Below are 8,565 nucleotides of genomic sequence, written 5' to 3' on the forward strand. Positions count from 1 at the left end.
ACCTCACAATGATTTCCGATGAGGAAATGTCTCCATGTCTTCAATGCATGCACTACGGCTGCTAACTCCAAATCATGCGTAGCGTAATTCAATTCGTGAGGTTTCAGTTGTCGTGAAGCATACGAAACAACTCTCCCTTCCTGCATAAGCACTGCTCCAAGTCCTCGACATGAAGCGTCGCAATACACCTCATAATCCTTGGTCTGATCTGGCAAAATCAACACTGGTGAGGTAACCAAACGGTTCTTCAATTCCTAGAAACTAGCCTCACACTCCTCAGTCCATTTGAACTTAGTATCCTTCTTCAGCAACTCCGGCATAGGCTTCGCAATCTTTGAGAAGTTCTCAATAAATCTCCGGTAGTATCCTGCGAGTCCAAGAAAACTCTGGATCTCTCCAACGGTAGTTGGGGCTTCCCACTTGGTCACGGTTTCAACTTTAGCGGGATCTACTGCTATACCTTCTCCGGATATAACGTGTCCGAGGAATCCTACTTCCTTCAACCAAAACTCACATTTGCTGAACTTGGCATATAATTGATGTTCTCTGAGATTTCCAAGTACCAAATGCAAATGCTCCTTATGTTCCTCTTCATTCTTCGAATATACCAGGATATCATCAATGAACACTATGACGAACTTATCCAAAAACTCCATAAACACTTTGTTTATCATGTTCATAAAATAGGCAGGCGCGTTAGTCAGACCAAATGACACAACGGTATACTCATACAGCCCATACCTGATGGTAAAGGCTGTCTTCGGAATATCCTGTTCTCGTATCTTCAACTGGTGGTATCCTGATCGCAAATCGATCTTGGAAAACACTTTAGCCCCTTGCAATCGATCAAACAGATCATTGATCATTGGTAGTGGGTACTTGTTCTTGATCGTTACTTCGTTCAATCCTCGATAATCAACAACCATCCTTAACGATCCATCCTTCTTCTCCACTAGAAGTACTGGTGATCCCCAAGGCGAAGAACTTGGGCGAATATATCCCTTATCCAGTAACTCCTTAATCTGCTTCTTAATTTCCACCAAATCCTTTGCTGGCATCCTATATGGTCTCTTTGGTATTGGCCCAGTGCCTGGCAAAAGCTCAATCAAAAACTCAATATCTCTATCTGGTGGCATGCCTGGCAACTCTTCTGGAAATACATCAGGGAAATCCCTTACCACTGGTACTTCCTCCTGCACAACTCCTGTTAGGCAATTTACTTGGGTCCTCTTTGGCACATGCCGGGATACATACTTGATCCTTCTCCCTTCTGGTGTGGTAAGCAAAATTGACTTACTAGCACACTCAATATTCCCTTCATACTTTGATAACCAATCCATGCCTAGTATCACATCCAATCCTTGAGATTCCAATACTACTAGGTCTGAGGGAAAAACATAGTTACCAATCCTTAATGGTAACCGATCACACCATAGACTAGCCACATACTCTGCTCCTGGCGAGGTTACTAACATGGGTGACCTAAGGGCTTGGGTTGGTAGGTTATACTTATCCACAAATCCCCTTGAGATGTATGAATGCGATGCACCGGTATCAAAAAGAACGAGTGCAGTAAATGACTTAACCAAAAACTTACCTATTACTGCATCGGGCTGAGCTTCAACCTCCTCCACGCTAACGTGGTTCACCTGTCCCCTGTTGAAAGGGTTCGGCTTCTTCCCAGAACTTCCATTGCCATTTTGGCCTTCAGGACATTCATTGGCATAATGTCATGGCTTCGAACACTTATAGCAAGTGACTTGGCTCAAGTCCTTCTTGGCTGGGGTTGATGGGGTGTTGCGGTTCTGTCCGTTGCTTCCTCCATTCCCATTACCATTCTTGGTGCCATTGTGATTGTGCGAGCTACCTACTCCATGGGTATGCTGAAAATGTCCTCCTGGCCTAGGGGTAAAACGTGGCTTCTGCTGAGCTCCTGAATTATACTTTCCTTGTCCATACTTCCTCTTGCGGTTCTCAATTTTCTGCTGCTTCCCTTCAATCATAAGAGCACGGTCTACCAACTCCTGGTAGTTGTTGAAGGTGGCTACCATCAACTGCATACTCAACTCATCATTCAGTCCTTCCAGGAATTTCTCCTGCTTAGCTGCATCCGTAGCAACGTCATCTGGGGCATAACGTGCTAGCTTACTAAACTCCTCCACATACTGGCCAACTGTCCGTCCTCCTTGGCGCAAGTTACGAAACTCACGCTTCTTCATGGCCATTGCTCCTGCTGAAACATGGGCAGTACGAAAAGCTTGCTGAAACTGGTCCCATGTGACAGTGTCGACTGGGAAGGTGGCTGTGAAATTCTCCCACCAGGATGCTGCGGGTCCTTCTAACTGATGTGCGGCAAACTTAACCTTCTCCGCATCTGTGCATCCTGCTGTGGTCAACTCCCTAGCTATCTTGCGGAGCCAATCATCTGCTACTATCGGCTCAGTGCTGCTGGAAAACACCGGCAGATTCAGCCTAAGAAAACGGGCTAAGTGGTCAATAGGTGGTGGTGGTGGTGGGTTGTTGTTGTTGTTTCCCTGATTCTGATTCTGAACTAGCAACTGCATCAAGGTGTTCTGCTGCTGGATCAACTGGGTGAGCTCCGGCGAAAAGGCAAATCCGGGGTCACGTCTCGGAGGCATCTAAGGTTTAGAAAAGATGAGATATAAGAATAGAGGGGGTCTAAAGAGAAAACACTACCCATATGCACATGAGGCAAAAGCACACAATTCACTTCATTCAAACAAACAAGGCATACAATCGATATAACTATCGCAAAGTGCTCGGACTACTATATTTACATGGTGGACTACTACTACTGATGAGGTGGTCTACTAGAAATATTCTACGGTTGTAGACTCCATGATATCTGCTCCTGCTTCATCAACATAGTCCTCATCGCTACTATCTGCTTCCGAGTCGGTGCCGTCGATGATGATGTAGTCTTCCGGGCTAATCTCCTTGGGTTCTTCGTCTTCATCTACTGGTGTCGGGCCTCCCATAAATATTCCAATCTTCTTTGTTAGGTCAGCATTCTTATCCACCAATACTTCAATTTCTTCTTCATAATCTTCACGTGTAGCCTTGAGTTCTTCCTCCAGTTCCTTGATTCTAGTCTTAGCCTTCTTCAGATCTATCATGTCGGCGCACATCTGATTCTCCTGTCGTCGAATGTGCTGGTTTAACTCCTGGATAAAAGCTGCAATTGATCTATCTTTCCTGGTGCTGATCATCTCCCAGTGTTCATCTCGGCGCCCACAAATCTGGTAGATAGTATCCTTGAGATCCTTGCGGTAGACTTCTCCAATGCGTGCCATGGCAATGTGAGCTGCCATACTCTTTCCTAGACTCCAAGTTGGTGCATCAAAAGAAAATTCTATGGGCTCAGTGACTGGCATGAACGTCCTTCCTGGAACTTGAACTTGAATCATCCAGCGCTCTTCTTCAGGTAAAGTGGCGTTGTAGGTTCCCGTGAAGCTTGGTATTCCTATGTTCAGGTACCTAGTGAATTCCTTCAAGTGGCGTCCAAAGGGTGTATCTTCATCTGGTTGGGTGAACTTTTTCCTTGCATCCGCCATCCTAAAGAATAGAAAAGATGAGAGGTCAGAAGAGAAGAGAGTGAGTAGTGATCTAGGTCTTTAGCTTAGTGGTCGTGTCCTATAGTCAGCGTGTGCTCTGATACCATCTCTGTAGCGACCAGACCTCAAACAGTCTGATCTCTGTGCTCCGGTGTCATCCCTGGATCAGTAATGCTAACACCACACAGTACTCGGAGGATTTATAGCAGAGTAGCAATCACACACTTATTACATCGAGTGTCTCAAAAGAGAACTTATTACAATAAATATGGCTTAAGGCCATCTAATAACGATAACAGCGGAAGGCTTGGAAGATAAGTGAGTCCATCAACTCCAACGGCATCACTGAGTATAGAACCACGACCTAAAAACTCCTTAATCGTCGACTGAAAAGTCTGCAACATTAACGTTGCAGCCCGAAAACGGGTCAGCACATGGAATATGCTGGCAAGGTAACACATAGAGAGTAATGGAATGCAACAGCTATACTATATGCATATTTGGCTGGTGGAAAGCTCTATGGTTACAGTTTTTGCGTAAAGCCAATTTTTCCCTACTTCAAAGGAATAAATTTAATTACTATCATGGTGGTTGTTAAACATTGAGAATGGTTGACAGCATTCTCAATCCCAATTAAAGTAACATCATTAAACCCAACAAAATTAACTTTAGAGTAACATGTTGAGATTCACATGAAAATCCAGGTACTAGATACTCAAGATGTCCACAACCGGGGACACGGCTAACCATGATTAGTTTGTTACACTCTGCAGAGGTTTGCGCACTTTTCCCCACAAGACTCAATCGCCTCCATTTGGTTTCTCGCACTACAGGGTGTTTGAGAAGACGGATGACCGAGACATAGTCTTTCAGAAGCGCTAGCACATTACGATCGGGTAGACCATACCACCTACATCTGCTAGTCTACCACTGTAAGAGTTCGCACAACTTAGTCAACTATGCCAGAGCCCATAATGGCTTGTGGTTGCACACGGAAGTTTCTAGTATGAATAATCTCATGATCCCTTTGAGCCTGGGTGGCGGTCCAAAAGAAAAAACAGGCAAGTCCTGCAAACCAGGTGCCTCAATCCACCCAGATGTGTGTTTAAGTTGCCACCTTAGATAAACCATTAATTATCAATCTCACATCTGTCATGGATTTCACTCACCCAATCCACGTCTACTAGCATAGCATGGCATAATAAGCAAACGTAGAAGTAACTCCCAAAGGTTTGATAATAAACAGGTAATAGGTACTAGCTCATCTACTTCCCATCCCATAATTTAATTAGATCCTATTCATGCAATGTGTGAGGATTGATCTAATGCAATAAAACTGGGTTGTAGAAAAAGGTATGATCAAAGTGTTACTTGCCTTGCTGATGATCCGCGAAACCTAGAGATTCGAAGTAACAGGCGGCACACTCCGGGTATTCTATCGCAGACAAACACACAAGCATACAATAAGTACTCATCTAATGCACAGGTAAAACTCAAATAGAAGATCTAACCAGAAAGTTCAACTTAAGAACCCTGGTTTGCAAAAAGAATCAAATCGAACGAAGCAAAAGAAATCAAACGGCGAAAGAAAACAACTTTGTTCTAGTAATTTGGATCTAGGGCAAATTTTACAGTATCAAAAACTTGTTTAAGTTGATTATTCGGAAAGAGGGTTTCGAGACGAAACTCCAGGCGCTTGAATCGCCTGATTCCGATAAACGAGCGAAATGTTATACTAAAACGAAAATCGGATCAGAAATCGCGATCAGAAAATAACCGTGAAAAATCCGACGAAAAAGAAAAACGACGAACAGATTAAACGTTAATTAACCTAATCCGAAAATAATTAAAATAAAATAAAATAAAAAAATTCGAAAATAAAACTGACGAAAAAGAATTTTTTTTTAAAAAAAATTCGGCATGAAAGTCTAGGCTGGGGCGAACCTCGGGCGGCGTGCAACTCCGGCGAGTCGACGGTGGGTCCGGCGGATCGGGCGCGGGGCTGGGGTGGGCTGGGGGCTCGGGTGCGGCGCTATATAAAGGCACCCCGGGCGGAGTCCCGCTCGGGTACGGCCCAAGGTCGGTTTCGTTTTTTCTATAATTACGCTCGGAAAAAAAATAAAAAGAAATACTAAACGGACTCCAAAAATCATGAAATAAATTTTCCCGGGTTTCTAAAATCAAGCCCGATAAAGTGAACATTTATTTGGGCCCTAAATGCAATTTTGAAAAACGCGCATTTTTCCTAAATTCAAATAAAAATACCGAAAAACTCCGAAATAAATCTTATTTGATTTTTCATTAAATCCTCAATATTTCTATATTTTGGGAAAGTCATTTTATTCCCTCTCTCATATTTTTGTAATAGAAATAATTGATGATAAAATAAATAAAATCAAATGATCCTGTTTACAACATTTGAGAAAACTCAAATATGTAAATAACGAAATCCCCAACTCTCTCCGTGGGTCCTTGAGTTGCTTAGGATTTTCTAGGATCAAAACCAAAAGCAAAATAAATTATGATATGCATGATGATCTAATGTATAACATTCGAAATTGAAAATTTGGGATGTTACAGTAGACATGCTAGCCATTATGACTAGAGGGCAAGAACATTGATAGATCTGACGAGAAAACGGCGAACGAAAAAGAGGGGCGAATAAAACGGAATTTTTTTGTGAAGTGGGGGAGAGGAAAACGAGAGGCAAATGGCAAATAATGTAAATTGCGAGGAGATGATATTTGTGATTAGGAACCTGGTATATGTTGAAGATCCTCCCCGACAACGGTGCCAAAAATGGTGCATTGACGGGAAACTATCTTGACTTGATCCTCCCCGGCAATGGCGCCAAAAATTCCTTTTGATGTCGCTTGAAGCTACGTCGGTATTTCCCCAAAGAGGAAGGGATGATGCAGCACAGTGGCGGTAGGTATTTCCCCCAGATGTGAAACCAAAGTTATCGAACCAGTAGGAGAACCAAGCAACACAACGTAAACAACACCTGCACACAAATAACAACTACTCGCAACCCGACGTGTAAAAGGGGTTGTCAATCCCTTTCGGGTAGCGGCGCCCCAAGATGGGCAAACGGACGTGAGAGAGTTGTAAATATTGATAGATCGAATGCCAAATAAAATAAATTGCAGCAAGTTATTTTTGTATTTTTGGTTTAGTAGATCTGAAAATAAAAGGCAAATAAAAATAGATCGCGAAGGCAAATAATATGAGAAAGAGACCTGGGGGCTGTAGGTTTCACTAGTGGCTTCTCTTGAAAAAAATAGCAAACAGTGGGTAAACAAATTACTGTTGGGCAATTGATAGAACTTCAAATACTCATGACGATATCCAGGCAATGAACATTATTAGGCATCAAGTCAAAAATTAGTAGACCGACTCCTGCTTGCATCTACTACTATTACTCCACACATCATCCGCTATCCAGCATGCATCTAGTGTATTAAGTTCATGGAGAAACAGAGTAATGTAATAAGAACGATGACATGATGTAGATAAGATCTATCTATGTAGAGATAGACCCCATCGTTTTATCCTTAGTAGCAACAATACATATGTGTCGGTTCCCTTTCTATCACTGGGATCAAGCATCGTAAGATTGAACCCACTACAAAAGCACCTCTTCCCATTGAAAGATAAACAGATCAAGTTGGCCAAACAAAACCCAAATATCGGAGAAGAAATATGAGGCTATAAGCAATCATGCATAAAAGATATCAAAGAAACTCAAATATTTTCATGGATATAAAAAGATAGATCTGATAAGAAACTCAAAGTTCATCTGATCCCAACAAACTCACCGCAAAAAGAGTTACATCATATGGATCTCCAAGAGACCATTGTATTGAGAATCAAACGAGAGAGAGGAAGCCATCTAGATACTAAGTACGGACCCGAAGGTCTACAAAGAACTACTTACACATCATCGGAGAGGCACCGATGGGGGTGGTGAACCCCATCCATGATGGTGTCTAGATTGGATCTGGTTGTTCTGGACTCTACGACGGCTGGAATTGATTTTCGTCTGCTCCCCAAGGGTTTCTGGAATATTGGGGTATTTATAGATCAAAGAGGCGGTCCGGGGGCCACCCGAGGTGGGCACAACCCACCAGGGCACGCCTAGGCCTCCTGGCACGCCCTGGTGGGTTGTGCTCTCCTCGGAGCATCCCCAGGCGCAGCCTTGGCTCATTAGGTGTCTTCTAGTCCATAAAAAATCTTCGTAAAGTTTCATGGCATTTGGACTCCATTTGGTATTGATTTTCTGTGATGTAAAAAACATGCAAAACATAGCAACTGGCACTTGGCACTATGTCAATAAGTTAGTACCAAAAAATGATACAAAATGACTATAAAATGATTATAAAACATCCAAGATTGATAATATAACAGCATGGAACAATCAAAAACTATAGATACGTTGGAGACGTATCAAGGGGGCGGACCAAACCGTGGAGAGGGCGCCCGAGGTTAATACCTCGGTCACCGAAGACCTAGGGGAGGCGGACCCTATGACAACTGACGGTGGGGAGCCCCAACAATCTGGGCCGCAGCCGAACATCATTGCAGAGACCAGCACGACTTTGAGAGCGGATAAGCAACCCCCTACGAAGGAGGGGGAGGAGATCAAGCTCCATCGGCAGTCTCCACTAATCCGGAGGCGCCTTATGTTCTGGAGGAAGCGCTGCAAAGTGCTTCCGTCGTGGAGGAGCACCACACCTAATGGGTGCGGTCATGGAGAAGGTTCAATCTGCTAAAAGAGGACTGAACAAAGCCTTCTACAACCTACTTACAGGATTTTAGGTATGCGACGTAGTGTTCTAAAAAACTTTTTCTCATAGAAGACTAGACCTGTGTACGGAGAGTAGCCCTTGAGACTCTGTCCGATTTAAAAGAAACCGGCCAGAGGATCCACAAAGTATTCGAAAGAGTAATATACTGTGATGCTTTTTGTAACAGGCTTCTATGTTAGCGG

The sequence above is a fragment of the Triticum urartu genome, chromosome 4A (genome assembly GCF_056163025.1).
Source record: "Triticum urartu cultivar PI428250 chromosome 4A, HENAU_Tu73, whole genome shotgun sequence".
Taxonomy (NCBI): Eukaryota; Viridiplantae; Streptophyta; class Magnoliopsida; order Poales; family Poaceae; genus Triticum; species Triticum urartu.